The sequence below is a fragment of the Manis javanica genome, chromosome 16, assembly GCF_040802235.1.
Source record: "Manis javanica isolate MJ-LG chromosome 16, MJ_LKY, whole genome shotgun sequence".
Taxonomy (NCBI): Eukaryota; Metazoa; Chordata; class Mammalia; order Pholidota; family Manidae; genus Manis; species Manis javanica.
The window spans coordinates 29,585,247-29,601,800 of NC_133171.1; positions in this window are offsets into that span (position 1 = coordinate 29,585,247).

The following is a 16,554-nucleotide window of genomic DNA, read 5'->3' on the forward strand; positions in this document are numbered from 1 at the left end:
AGTTGTGATTATCCAGAGAAACTATAGCGTAGAATTAAACAGTGATTCATTGAAGTATTGTGGTAATTATAGCTTACATACAATTTTAAAAATAAGAAGGGATGGAGGTCTCCATTCTATTTAGTAGAAATGATATGCTAGGCATAGTCGAATAATCTTTTGTATTTGTTTAATGCAGCATTTACAATATGGTTATGTATCATACTAATGAGAAATTTATGATCAGTTAATGTAAGCACTTTGGTTTTCTTTAAAATGGAGGATTTGGGGGCCAAAATACATTTCTACAAAATCTTGCTTTAGTAGAATATAAGTATAAAATTCTTTTTTATGTTCATGAAATAGGATCATTTACCTAGATGACTTTGGAATATATATTTTACATAAAAAAGTTGAAGCGAGAGGACAGCATTTAGCCATCGTCTTGGTATTTCCATTCTTTGGATAATGCTTTTCCGAGACACACACAATGCCTCTATTTACTAATGATGAAGCAACTGATTATGTTTGAGGATAAGGATGCTGAGCCTGTAACGAATCATTTATCACATTTATATAGGTTTTCTAATTCAAGAACTCTGACACATATTTATCTAAGTTCATAAAACATTAATGTTTTAAAATGATACACATTTTAAATAACAAGGTAAAATAATGCACTAAGATAATACAATAAATGTATGATGTAAACATATATTTATTATTCTCAAATAAGATAATTTGAAAAAGAAATGCAATAAGATAAAAATTAATAAAATACTTGTTTTAGAAAATACGTGAAAAATATACTTTCAAAAATTATACTGATGTCCTGGTCTAGACAGGAAACTGTACCACATATTTCTTTACCATAAGTGGGTATAGTTTGAACCTTACCTAGTTTCTACTGTGATCAAAAGAACACATTTGAGATACAGCTGCTTGGGAGTATAGCCAGGGACTATTTATTGCATTAGGACAACACTTTCTGTGTGAAGTTAACTGGCCTCCTGTGGAGATTGAGATCAAACTTTGATCTCATTAACTCTGCACACAAATCAACAAAATTAACTGGTTTAGATCTGCCCAATAACTGTGACTTTATTTTTTTTAATATGTAATATTTAGAAAAAAATTCTATACATAGCACAGTTCATATTCTGCCTGATTTTGATGTACATGCTGCATCATTTGACAAACAAAAAATTAGTCCATCAGAACCAAAGTTGTCGGGAGTCTCCGCAATGTCACCTGCCTGTATCAGAGCTGGGACAGAATCTTGCTCCTGGTATTTTTCCCATGATTACCGACATTTTTTGGCAACTAAATTGGCCATAAATTAATGGATTGGAATTCATTTATATTTTCTGTGTGTCTAACAGTGCTATTAGAAAGCACCATAAAAGACTTTCTTTCAGGATTTAGTAGCAAGTATGTGCTGTAATTCATCGCTCATGAATGATGTCTGTTTTCTGCCATGTATTCTGGCTTGTTTTGACTAGGCAGCAATCTCATTCACCTTGTGCCAGGACATAGCTTTGTCTTCTGCAGTGTGAATTGTCACTAAAGAATAATGATCCTGTAATTCCACAGAGTTAGGAATTAGTTCCCAGACACATAAAATGAGTCAACACAGTGAACTCACTAGAGACTGTATGCTTTGAGGTTGAAGTTTTACAAATGATTACTCTGATAAAAGTATGGCTTAAAAAGATTTTATCTTCAATTGGTCTTGTCAACATTTACTTATTATAAAGCAGACGTCAAACTGTCTCACAGATGTACTGAAGAAATCAAAACTTTTCCTATTGTGGAATCCAAAATTCTTTGCATAGAAAAGATTTTAAAGTGGCTGATGTTTTACAATAAGGAATTCCATGCATGTCTTTAGGATTTAGTGAATATAAAATGATTTGAATCTGAGGACAAAAGAGTTGACTGATCATAATCTTTGAAAGATGCATCAGATGACTTCTTACAATAAAATTTTTAATCATATAAGGTCAGGTCAATATTTTACTTTATTTCTTTTTTTTATTAAATGTCTTCTGAACCATGCTAGACATTATAATAGATATGTCATCATAAGTAAGGCTTTATCTTCAAGTATTATTTCCAGCTAATTAAGAAAACAATATAGATTTCTACCAAAGGACTATATAGCTCACCATCATCAATGTGCTTAAAACTCATTAATGGATCACTGTGCCAGATAAATCCAAGTTTTGAAACAAGTCATTCATTCAAGGTTCAATGTAACTTGGTGCATATCTATGTCTGGCTGTGTCCTTTTTAGATGTATGTTTTAAAATGCTGGATAGCTTGCAGTTCTTCACACACCTCTTAATGGTTTGAACATTGCATCCTCTCATCACATGTTCCCTCCGCCCAAATGCTTTTCCCACAGATCTTGATTGAATTCTTCCTTATATCCTTAGGAATTATCTTTGTCTTTAGCAGTTCAAGGAAAACCTTTGAAATTGTCTCAGCATTTCTCCTCTGTGTTAGAGTGGGTTTCTCTTCATGTCTTAGTCTGTTCAATTTGCTGTAATAGAATACCATAGGCTGGATGACTTATACACCACAAAAATGTATTTCTTACAGTTCTTGATGGTTTGAAGTCCAAGACTTGGTGCTGACAGATATGAAATCTGGGGAGAGACTGCTTCCGGTTTCATAGATGGCTGTCTTCTAGCTGTGTCTTCACATGGTAGAAGGGGTCAGGGGGCTAGCTCTCTGGGGTCCCTTTCGTGAGGATGTTGTCCCATTCATGAGGGCTCCACCATCCATCATGACCTAACTCCCAGAGGTCCTGCCTCCAAATGTCATCACACTGGGGACTGGGTTTCAACATATGAATTTGAGATGGACACATTCCATCTATAGCACTACATAATATAACAACTTACTAAATTGAAATTTCTGTGCATATACGTGTATTCTGGATTTGGACTCCTTCCTGGATCACTAATGCTCATTTCATTCACCTTGGTCCCTCTGTCTCTTAGCAAAGTGGTTGGCACATAGCTGAGGGTCAATAAATATTGGCTAAATTGATTTTGAAAACTGGATAAATTTAGGGGAATATAAAGGTCACTCTAGACAGGCTTATGAAGGGAATGCCTTATGAGCAAAAAAGGAACTATATGCCTATAAATAAAGTATGCTATGCCTTGATCTTTCTTTAGGTATGTTCATTACCTATTTCAAATTTAAGAAGAAATGAATGACAGGAAAAGAGAAGGAGGCTTTAATAAACCAGACTGACTGACCTGGGAAAATAAAAATTGGTGGATTAGGGTCACTTATTGGATTTAGCAGTTGTGATATTATCCTAGGAGACACTTTCTTTTAGCCAAGCCTGTTTTAGAAATTAAGTGACTGTTACCTGTAAATGATTACGATTATTTCCCAATGAAGCAATGGTGGATGAGATGTATGCTCTCTAAATTCTTATCTAGACCAAAGTGGAGTAGCTCACACTCAGAAGTATATCAGGATGGAAAAAATACTTATAACTATCTGTATGAAAATATTTGTTGGGAATTATTTTATTAAATCTAATAACTAGAGGACTCAGTTTAAAAACAAGCTGGCTGTAATTATTTTAAGGGAAGTGATTTGAAAAAAGTTTCAAAGTTATAACTGTAAAAGAAAGAAAAAATGGATGAAAGATAAAGGGAGATGGTTTGAGTAGACTGTTTTGATGTTCAAAATTCTTTACACTGAAGTGGCCGCCCACAGAAATGGTGAATTCAGTCACTGGAGATACTCAATTTCAGCAGGACAGCAGCTGTCACATATTATGTAGGCAGGACTCAAGCATCTGATCATTGGCACACCAGACATTTAAAGAAAATATCACTGAACCCTGATATTACAGGGTGTTTTTAATGCTTTTCTCACCCATTTTGTGATCCAAAGGAATAGTATAAGGATGACAGGTTGTTTGTTGAAGCATAATAATCCAATGGTTCTTTCAGGGTTCTAATGCAAGATGTCTTCCTGAATATTAGTGTCTTTTTTAAGCATATTTAGTTCAACACTTAATAGTCTACACAGCATAGAAAAGATGAGGGTTGTCATGACAACTAGATGAAAAATTTAGTAAGTGGAATTCATTCCACATAATGCAGTATTCTCTTCTCTTCCTTCCTATTTATTTAAAAAATAATTCCATGCAAAATCCATGGTCTGTACTGCGATAGCCTTCAGTATGTCTGAAAATATATGCTGCAGAGTTAAGTGAGACGTTAAAGAAAATTAATTTTGTCCTGTCAGATTCCACCAGAATTGTCCCGGTTCCACCTCTTCCTCCCCCAAATCAAGTCAGTGCCCTGGACTTTGAATGTAGTATGCATACCCCTAGGCTTATATTGAGCTCAGGAGGAATTCTTTTTAGAGTTTGGTGAACATAAAATATAGGTTACTCCTGTAGAAAAGGTTCGGAAGCAAATGTGAAATACCACAGTGAATCATTTAATTCGACTTACAATGTACACAGTGGGCAGACTGGGGCACCAAGAAATAGATGGAAGCTTGGGGTATTAGGCCACAGCAGGAAGGGCCACAGAGAGCATCTGGTTCTGAAAATATTTAATGAAATAATTTGGATGTCGGTTTAAAAAAAAATCACTTCCTGCCTGTTCCATAGGAAAATGAAGTACCAAATAGAATCCTGCCACCTTCATACCATATTACCTAATACAAGCATAGGCAATATAGGAATAGAGCCACTATTATTTTGTATATTTTGCTGACATTATTAGTGATTTCCAACAATAGAAGTAAGCGGAAACCTAGATAACAGCCAAATATAACTTCCACCATACAGTCATTATTTTACCTCTTTCTCCAGTGAGTAAAATGTAAGAACTCAGTAAATCAGGAATCTAGATGTGCCCATGTGTACTGCAGTCGTTCCTTAGAGGAAAAGTTAGAATTTTAGTTTAGCAATTATATAACTCTTCCCATGATTATTTATATTTAACTGTTTATGAGAGGCTGAGAAGTATGGAGTCCCCCTGATCTATGTCAAACTTTTCAATTCTTTGCCATTATTCTCTTCTTCCAGTCTTTTCTGGACTAGAGAAAAAGACATAAATTACATGGACTGACATCTGACAAGAAGAAAATATGCAAGTTATTCTAGAAATTTAGGGCCATTTAAATTTCAGTGGTAGAGTGTTAAATGATAGACAGTCATTAAAAATTATATGTTGTAATTTTCTCTGTTGTGTTCACAGTAAATTTGATGGATTTTATTAGAAGCAAAAAGTTAGGAGGAAACATCATTTTCCATGAGTTTTTTTTCTTGTTTTTTCTTTTTCCTAAAGAAATCAGGTAATTTAGATTAAATCCCAGACTCCCAAGAACAACTGACAGGGTTTAAATACTGGCTCAATTATCACCGATGTATAGTATCTTTGTCAAGTTATATCTTTATATCTCAGTTTCCTCTTCGGCCATTAACGTCTAACTCAGAATGTTGTTCTGAAGATTAAATGAGCTGATGTATTAAAGCACTTAGAAAAAGGCCTCAAGGCACTGAAATAAGAATTGATTCTGATAATTATCTTTATTATGTGCTTTTTATCAGTACTACAAGACCTGGATATAGGAATTAAAAAGGCTTTCATCTACAGTCCTGACCAAGTTTAAAATTTAAGAGTATTTGGTTTTTCTTAACAAAATTTCTAAAAAAACCCCACACTGTCTGAGGTTTCATTCAATGGCTCCTAGATTTCAACAAGAACTGGGTTGCTTTTCGTTATTGTATTCCACATCTGCAGAGTCCTAGCTTCCAGGGCTCCTGTCTGCCAGCTAGTGGCTGCCGAAAGGCATCAGAACACACACCGGTGTACAGAAAGTGGCACCACAAAAAGTAGCATTCTTCCGGTCACTTTTGATTAATAGGGAAGAAAACCTTCCTGGAAGCCACCAGAAGAAATCTCTTTACTTCATATTGCCCAAAGGAATAGAACAACCCAGACGTGTTTAGATCAATGGTAATTTGGGGGCCAATAAGTGATTCAACTTCCTTAACATCAAGATCTCACCGCCTCTCACTTAGACAAAATCAAGGCATTTTTAGCAAGAAAGAAGAGAAAGTGGTCCCTAGCTGAGTAACTAATATCCACCATCCTGGGTAATGAGTGGATTGCCCTGCAGGTTCCTGTCCCCATTATTGCAGTCCCCTCTCCCATCATGGCTCGAGTATGGGCCCAGCATTCTTTCAAATGCATAAATGTTGAAGTATTTGTCCTTACTGCACCAACGCTTTTAAGAACAATTTAAATATTTAGAGGACAAATAATGCGTAAAAGTTTAATGGTAACAGATTTCATGAGTTTAATATGAAAACAATGCCTCAGGAAAGTCTTGTCAGAGGTGGGGAAAAGAAAGAAAGAGAAAAAATAAAAGAAGGAGATAATAAACTGTGTTATAGATTGTCACTCTTTCTACCTTCCTACCTGTTTCTCTCAGTGAATTACATGTGATGCTGGGTTTGTTTAGATATTCTGGTCAAGTTCACTTTTTGCTCTAAAAATACCTCTCAATCATAAACTTTATAATTGCATAAAAATAATGAGGTACTTTGGGGTCACGCAGCTGGCAGAAAATTTGAGTTCATGCCAGTAGTTCTCAACTTGTATGCTACAAACTACTGCAGGTACTGCCAGAGGCAGATCTGTGTGTAAATATTATTTTTGCTACAGCTGAATATACATAAACTTTCAGCACTGTCAGTCAAATGACATTTTTACATGCCTGGTTTTGCGATGCAGTATCATGAATGATCCATCCTGCTACGTGCAAACCCTTTATGATATAACTCTTTGATTTATGGGTTACATGCATGTGCGTGTATATATGTTATATTTGGGTTGCTCTGTGAATTCAGCAAGCTGAAGGGAAGAGAGTTTCTGGCTCACTCTAATAACTTTTCATAGGTCCACACCTACATTTTATTTGGCTAGGAAGTAGAGTCCCTAGGTAAGAAGTCAGTTTCTAAAACAACTTCATATTAAGGATATGAAAGTATGTTTTTGACATGCGAGTGTTCAAGTCTGTTCCTCAATTGTACTGGTAATTACCACTTAAGAACTCTTTTGATAGCTTTACCAATAGTTCCAGACTTGATAAGCTCCCATAATAGTGAACCAAGTAGTTTTTAATGAATTCAACAAATTTACTGAATATTTATTATGTGTGAAGAATATTAAGTATGTCAAGAATAACAGATTATAGACCATGATGTCCAAGGACTTACAGTCTACTCCAGGGGATGGCAAACTAGCTGTGAATGGCCAGGCCATATATATTTTGAATTTTGTGGGTCACATATGGATTTTGCATCTTCTTCTTTGTTTTGTGGTTTGCTTATTTTGTCATTTGTGTTTTTTACAACCTTTAAAAATAGAGAATCCATTCTTAGCTTGACGTCCATACCAAAATTGCGAGAGGAGGATTTGAGTGTGGTTTTCTAGTTTGCTGACCCCTGGTCTAATTAATTAGTTGCTAGAAGAAGGCAAGATTGGACAAGATGCATGGAAATTTCAAAACAAACAATGATTGGCAAAATGCCCCCACTGCTTAAAAAAAATATAATTTTTTTCTTTATATTTGCTAACTTTTTAGAATAGTTCATTTTGTAGGTCAACGTTTATATCACTAGTAAAACATTATGTTAGTTAAAATAATAATGTTATAGTTTGGTTTGATTTCTTTATTTTTCCGGTATGACAGTGTTTAGTGAAATTGCCTAGATTTTAAGAGTTCAAGGAAGAAAATATGTAACTTCTACTCTCATTTTGTTTCAGTTTTAATGAAACCCAAAATCAGAATAATGCATTCTCATTACATTAGTTGGAAAAGCATCATAGAATTTTAGTGCTGAACCAATTTAATTTTATCTTTCATGAATACCTAATGGGCATTAAATTGATGTGAAAAAATGTAAGATAAGCTTTGGATTCTGTTTCTTGCACTTGGGTTTCACAATGTGCTCTCACACTACATTAGGTATGTCATTTGGTTAAATTTCAGATCATTGTTTCCTGTCATGGAACAAAGTCACTTTTTGTTGTATAAATGTGTATTTTATGATCCCTTTAGACTGTTCTTGATCACTTCTATTAATATCTTTAAAATGTTATTGTTTATACATAACTGTACTGAAATTACCATGAATGGACAAGAAAGAATTATGAAGAAAAGAACACCCAAGCATTGAAAAAAATCAAAACACAGTGCTTAAATTGTAATATAGTTCAGAAATCTATTCAGTAGCATGTTTTCATTTCCTGACATATAATTTGCTGAAATAACAATATATTTTTTAAATAAATTAAAATATCAAATTAGTATACTAATGCAGTTATTCCTCAAGGTGGCACATTCCATGGTTCTTTTCAGAGCAAATATAAGCTTTTACAATAGCTTTTTTTTTTTTAATTTCATGATCAATATATGTTCTTTTACTCAGTGTTGTAGATCTCTGCTAGGCCAACTGAGAAAAGCTGGTCCTGTTGTCCAAGTCCGTATTTCTAGATCCCTATGGGCCACAAGAGACATTTTGTGTGAGATTTTCAAGACAAGAGTGAAGCAGTGGTCAGGTTCTTTTTAGGCTCCGAGGGCAGTGCGGAGCAAGGTGCAATTAGTTCACGCATACCGCTGCAGGTTTGCTAACTCCCCTTGTAGGCCTGGGGCAGCAGCCGGCCCACAGTTCCTGTAGCCTCCACCACTTCATTTTCTGCAACTTTTGGGCACTAGTTTTTACAGTGCATCAGTTTCATGGTCAAAATTAGACACTGTGAGAGACCAGTACAGATTCCAGCTGGTCTGTGTGGTGGGTTCTGGCCTGCCCTTCCCCTCCCCCACTGTGTCCACCTTTCCTTCCTGACACACTGCCCCGCCCTCCAGGCACAGCATCAAAAGTAGGGCAACAGGTGTATATACACTATAGCCAGTATCTACAATTGCATTAATTCCAGTCTTCTGCTATAAACTCCGTACTCCCTACCATTGCTAGTGACTGAATTCTGCATGATAGACTTACTACCTTGAATATTAATTGCTGTTGTTCTCAGTTATTCAGCAGCATTTAAATTTGCCACATAAGGCTGTGAAACATAATTTTGCCTTAAGATGTTTTTATTTCGCTTTACATCTTATGCTGAAGAGCAAAGTAATGAATAGTTCATTAGTCAGTGGGTGAATTTTTAAGAGCATAAACATTTTTTTAAATAAAATGCAATGAATTTTGCATTTCAAAATGTAAACTGTATAATGGAAAGCCTAAGATGATATTTTTAATACTTTATTATATTAAGTGTGCAGTAAGAGATTCAGAAAAGTACCTTTCCAAAAGCAATGTGACTGTAATAGATTCTATGAAGGAACAGCCTGAACATGTATCCCTGATTCCTTCTCATAGTGTCTCCTTCTTTGAAATAACACAGCAAATATTATAATCTACTTTTTTTAGCTTCAATAATATGTCTAAGTCCTCCTTTATTCTGGTAAGTCCCAAGGGATGTCACTCATTCTCTGCAGTACAATGAAAGAACTGGCAGGCCACCGACAAAAAGGTTTACCATTCCTCTATACCATAAATTGAGATTTGTATATTTAATGGAAAATTAAGGGGATTTTTCTGTACTATCCACTTGGATAATCTGTGGAGGCAACTCTCAGTCCTGCTGTGATTAAGAATCAAAAGACATCAGGCACTGATAGACTGAATTATTCAGTCCATGAGAAGGGAAGCCGCCTCTTACATCCAGAGAGGGCTGTTACCAAGGGGCTCTTTGAGGGTGTCTCAGCTCAGAGGAAGCCAAGTCCTGGCTCCTATAATGTTGCACTCCCAAAACAGACACTTCTCTCTATTTGCTTATTTACCACGGTCTTAGGGACTCTGATAGACTGATCTAGAATTATAGGAACTAAAAAAGAAAAAGAAGAAAATGTTATAACTTCTTCAAAACAAATTAGTAATATGACAGAACAAGATCATGCTGAAAAACATTGAAATAATGCAAAACAGAGGAAGACAAGAATGTTAATTTAAAATAATGGCAATCCTCAAGGATTTGCTACTGATGCCTTAAAAAAATACTTACTAGAACAAAAACATGATTTCCCAAATTAAAAAAAATAATTACTCACAATATTTAATAGGTTGTTAATACTGAGAAATAAGATGAAGATGTGAAGAGGAACAATGATGAGAGAAGCAGCGTGAAAAACTAACATAGAACTAAGACTCTTAGACAAAGAAAAATGATATACAAAACAAAGAAACACATAGTCTAGCAAAAGAAAGGAGGTAAAGACATTACGACCAGAGGCTGGGTCCCCAGGCTGCCTGGTGCTACTATCTGTCAGCTATGCAAACTTGGGTTTATGCCTCAGTTACTTCAACTCTAAAACTGGGTGAATCATATCAATGGTACTTATCTTATCGGTTGTTACTCTTTTAATCATGAGGTTTAAGTGTGTTATTATTTGTGAAATACGTAGAAAGGTACTGGGTCCTGAATTTTCACAATAGAAGAATAGGTGATTGTTATTATTATTAAGCGAGATTTAAAAGCTAATGAGATATTATTATAAATGTGTGTCATTAAATATGAAAGCTTATGTGAAGCTGAAAATTTACTAGAAAATAGAAATTACCAAAACTAGCTTAAGAAATAATAGAATGCTTGAACAGTTCAACTAAAAAAATAAATAAATTATAGAAAGGTACTCTTTACTTTGATGTTGTGGTCATCAATTGTTAATTAGAATATTCCCAAATTTGTATTGTAGGCATAATAGGGAATTGAAAAGTTCATGACTCACCAAGTGACTTAAAGAGAATTAAAGAGATATTTATCTACCCAAAATTTAACCAAAAAATCAGGAGAACGCATCAGGAGATAAGCAATCTGACTGGCAGTTCATTCAGATAGTCAAGAGCTGACTGAGAACCTTACAGGATGGTGTGAAATACTTGTGTGCACTGGCTCCTAATTAGAGAAATAATCTGGTCAACAAAATACATAGATTATGGGCTTTGACATCATGGATCAGTAGAATATAACAGTCACTATTAACAGAAAGAACTGGAGATACGAATTATTTATGCTTCCTCAGAATAAGGTAAAATAAGCACACTCTACCTGGTCTTTCCCACTGAAGGTAACTATAAAATCTGGACAGAATGCATCAATCAGCTATTTGAAGATTCTGAAAAATTAATAATAGCAAGCAATTTGGAGAAAAAGACCAGAATTCTAAATGCCACAAAGTCAGCAGTAGCTTTACCATTTTTCCCCAACTGGTTTTCCCTTGCCAAAATGCAAAACCAGCCTGAAATCCCAAAGTGGGCATGAACATGGGTAGAGAGGGCTCCAGGAGAGGCCTGCTAGTCCTGATGAAATGGTAGATAGGCTAGGAGGAGAATACAGGACTACTGTCAGTCCCATTGTTTTCCTCTTTATCATCTCGCGATACTCGGGCAGCTATCAATCTCATGGCAATGTTGGCAGAAGCTTCAGTGCGATGGAAATCTGCAGGAGCCAGAAAAGCCTCCTCTGACAAGTGGCCCACTGATCCCGTGAGAAGACAGTAGATTACTTTGTGTTTTTTTCTTTCTATATCTCACTATTTAGTCTTAAACGCAGGCTATGCTGAATACATGTGCAACAGGGTGGGATAATTAACATTGACCTTTCAGGCTGGAAGAAGAAAAGAGCTGGGTGTAGCAGGAAACCCCCGAGTGCATGGTATTTGTGATACAATCCTATAATTTTTTTGTGTGAAATCTTGGAGGTCATCCCCAAGCTATGCATCAGACTCCAACTAGCAAACTGAAGATTTCGGGACCTAAACTGGTAGAGACGACTAGTTAGGTCTCAGAGTCACTGGGTAGTGGACACCAGGCAAAGATCCAAATAGCACTGCCAGGGCTTGAAAAGTGAACTCATACTGAACTTACCAATCTATGGAAGTTGGGTTGAAATTTGCAGCCTGAAGCTAACTAGGTCAATTACATGATCAAAGAAAAAATATTAACATTTTCCATATGATTTAAACAAGATCAGAGATCTCATAATATAATTTCCAACAGTCCAGTATACTGTTCAAATTATTCAGTACATAAAAGCCAGGAATTTCTCAGCTGGCAAGACACTCAAGAGAGAAAAATGGCAAAATAAAAGATGTTAAAATTAACTAACAAAGATAGTAAAGCTGCTCTAAAAATATGTTTCAATAAGCAATTGTGAACACTCTTGACAGTTAACAGATTGGAAAAAACAGGAATCTCTGGAAATATAACAAAAGAATTGAAATGCATGTCTAACAATTCCAAAGAGAGGTGTAAAGCTCCCACAATATTTGAAGAAATACTGCATGAAAACTTCCTAAGAGTTGGGAAAACATATACCAAGAACCTCAAAGACCACAAAAAACTTGAAACAAGATAAACAAATCAAAAGCCCCGTCATATCACAAACAGTTTGCGTAGAAGAAAAATAATCTTGAAAACGGAAAAAATTGAAATATTATTTATGGGAGAACAATGATTCAGCTAACTAGATTTTTCATCAGAATTCATGCAGGCCATGAGGAAGGAGAAAGTTATTAATGTACAGAAAGAATGAATTATTATACAGAATTATATATTCAATGAAAGTAACCTTTGGGAAGGAAGGTGCAATAAAGACATTCTTAGATGAAGGAAAACTAAAAGAATTTGTTGAAAGAAGACCTACTATAAAAAAATATTGCTAAGAAAGTTGTTCAGAAAGAAGTTAAATGATACCAGAAGGAAGCTTCATGAAACAGAGTGAAAGATCAATAGAAATGGCAACTATCTGAGTTGGTAAATACGAGAGACTATTTTATTCTAGACATCTTAAAATTATGTTTGTTGCAATTTAAATTTATAATTGATGTGGTCTTTATTGTACATAGCTAAATATATAAGTAACTATAATATAAAAAGATTAAAGAGATTAAAGTGATAAGTTTTCTAAATTTCATTTTAAATAATAGAATATTGATCTTAAGTAAACTATGAAAAGTTTATTGTATATTGTGGTGTCTAAAGGAAGCAATAAAAATTATCCAGAGATGTAGCCAAAAATTGATAATATAAAATGGAATACTAAAATATGTCAAATAGCCCAAAACAAAGCAGGAAAGAGTAAATATAGGAACAAACAACAGAGGAAATAAACAAAAGACAATAAAATAGATCTAAATCCAAACATGTCAATAAATTCATTAAATCTATATAGCATAAACATAAAAATTAAAAGACAAAGATTCACAGAATGGATAAAAACAAACAAAAACAAAAAGCATTGCCCTAAAAAGGACATTACATTTTGACAAAGTAGTCAATTCATCTACAAAGCCTAACATCTTAAACGGATGTGCTCCTGACAATACAGCCTCAAAATATATGGAGCAAAAATTGATAGAAGTGAAAGGAAAAATAGCAGCTGTCTTCTTTCACTTCATAGGTTTTGAGGTTTACTCATGCTACAGCATGTGTCAGTACCTCACCCTTTCTTGTTAACATTCCATTGTAGGTGGAAGTTTTCAAAAAAGTATCCAAAACTTGATTATTCATTTATCTGCTGACGGACCTTTGGGTTGTTCCTACTTAATGGACATGTTCACACTTGAGCAAGCAAACACACGTACTTGCTTGAGTAGCTATCTTTAACTCTTTTTTGGTATACACCTAAAATTGTAATAGCAGGAAAATATACTAATACCGTATTCCATCTTTTTGAGGAACTGCCAAATTGTTTCCCACCACAGCTCAACCATTTGACATTCTCACAAGCAATGTCAAATGAGGGCTTAGATTTCTCCATTCCCTTACCAACACTTCCCATTCTCATGTTTTGTGAATCTAATTTCATTACAGCCCTTCTAGAGGTGTGAAGTGTTCATTGTGGTTTTGATTTCCCTAATTACAAATTATGTGGAACATGTTTTCATGTTCTTTTTGGTCATTTTATGTTATTTGGAGAAATAACTATTCAAGTCCTTTGCCCATGTTTTTACTGGACCTCTTTCTTTTTGTGGTTGATTTTAGAAGTTCTTTATAGACAGTATGAGTAACAAAAAGAGAAATGACTGCGATTCAATGTAAAATATTGAATTTACAAAAATCCTAAGAAGAGAGGGAGGGAAGAAGGGAGAAAGATAAAAGAAAGCTCATTTGCTGCTACTATTGATTGTTATACCAACTTCACCCTGAAAAGAAGATAATGAAAGGAAAGGGATTAGACATTTACATTTTTGTAAAGGATAAGCCTTAGTTTATCACCAATTCCTGAAAGGACAATTTTCTTCACAGGACAATGCAAACTAATCAATGAACAATGACTGAGTGGTATAATTAGAAAATAATAACCTCAAGATGTGAACCTATTATTACAAAGAATCAAGGGAAAAAAAGCATTGTAACAAAAACAACATGACCACCACAATAAATAAAAACCTTGAACCATCTTCCCTCGACAAATAACTTCATACCTACTTTCCAAAATACAGAACATGGCACTCTAGCGGTGATGTGGCGACGTTTCTGTGTCTGTATGTTGAGGGGGATGGGGTTACTTGGTACTTCTAAAAACATTGTTTTTACATAAAACTTTGGACCACGTATAGACCAAAAACAACCTGAAACTATTGCTTATTTTGTTTTTTCATCCAAATCTTATACAATTAAAATGGGTAATATCGGTGTACATTGAGCATTCATCTACTTGCTATCTTCTGCTTTAATTTTTACTTAGTAAAAGTAGTTTTAGAAATTCATCATTTTAATATGTACAAATGTGCATGCACTGCAGTAAAGATTACTGATCTCAAAACAATCGAAAACAAGCATCTTGTTCCCCCAACTATGTGTTGACTATAAATGTGTAGAACAGTTTAAAATTTTTTTGGAAGGCATGTGAAGTACTAAAAAAAAAAAAGTCGCATACACTTGGTTTTGTTAATTTCTGTTTATAAAAAATTTTTGAATGTGGTATATTTCTGCTTTCTTGTATTTTATATTTGCATTTTTACATATCTGTTCAAAAAGTCAAAGAACTTGAGAAATCATTAAGTGTATTGAGGATTTTAAAAAATTAATTACTGATTCCCTTTCAGCAGCTCACACACACTATTGTTTTTTGTTTGCGCTACATAAGCCATTTAGGTTCCCTGCTTGAGAATATTCTCCCTGGGTCAATATTCACGCTCCTTCTAGTTCCCAGATGCTGACACGGTCACGTGCGTGCTGTTTGGTGCGGAGCAGTGAACGGAGATGCCGTGTTTGGGAGCGTCAACACTCAATATGGTATCGGCAGCACGTTTCAGCAAAGACATATATTTTCAGGGTGCCTCCTACAGTGATTTTTTCCCCAGTCCTTTCCTCAGCACACTAGTGTTCTGAGTTTAATGTCCTCAAATATAAAAAAACATTCATTTCCTTAATGTTCATCTTAATAGCCATCATTATTTATTTGACCCAGTAAATCGTATTACTTTAGCTGAAATTTTCCCATCTATAAATTATATGAGTGTGAATATAATTCTTTTGTTTTTTTGAGCACAGTCACTTACAGATAGTTATTCATGGTACTATGAAATATCTCAAATCATAGGAAGCAAGAGACTTTGCATGTTTCTATTATGAATGTACCATATATATTTGTTTATTTTCCAGTAAGTTATCTCTGTTTCTAGTTAGTAAAATATCAAACCCATTTGTGAAAAGAAACAGATTTAGGAATTTAAATACAAGAAAATCAGAAACTTACAAAAAATACGATTTTATAGTCAAACAGAATGAAAGGGAAAAACTGAAATAATTATTCATATTGTTCAGATAGTTGGATTTTGTACTATCTGTAATTTCAGATTTAATTATATGTATTGTAAACAGTTTGACATTTAACATCACACATATGATACATAGTACACACAACACGTACACACATATTTATGATGTAGAGCTTGTTCAGATAGCCTGTGTGCAGCAGAGTATATTTACTGCCCACTTTACTGCATAACATGACCATCCATTTTGTTTTTTAGAGCTGCTCTGAATCTCTCTGGATTTTAGCTTCTTTCTTCTTAAAGGGATTTAGACCAACTAAAAGACTCATTTTGTATGATTCTACACAAATACCACCCAATGAGTTAAAGTCATAAGCAAGTCATCCTTGATCCATTATAAAGAAAGTTTTTTAATATCTAAAGCTAACCAATGATGATCCAAGAAGTTTTCTGGCAGGGGGAGTCTCTCGTCCAGCATTATCCAAGCAGTTGTAATAATAACGGTCAGCAATTATATCTCTTTACTGTCTATACAACATCTAGTCAGCATGTTATTTCATTTTATAAGTGATAGTTACAAAACTCAGGCTGACTTATTTGGCTGTCAAACAGTCTGAACACACAATGCGCTGTGATTCAGTAAGTCCAAGCTTTTTTTTTTTGGTTACAATTTTTTCCCATGACGCTGACTCAGGAATCACACAATATCAGTGACTACACTCAACTTCTGAG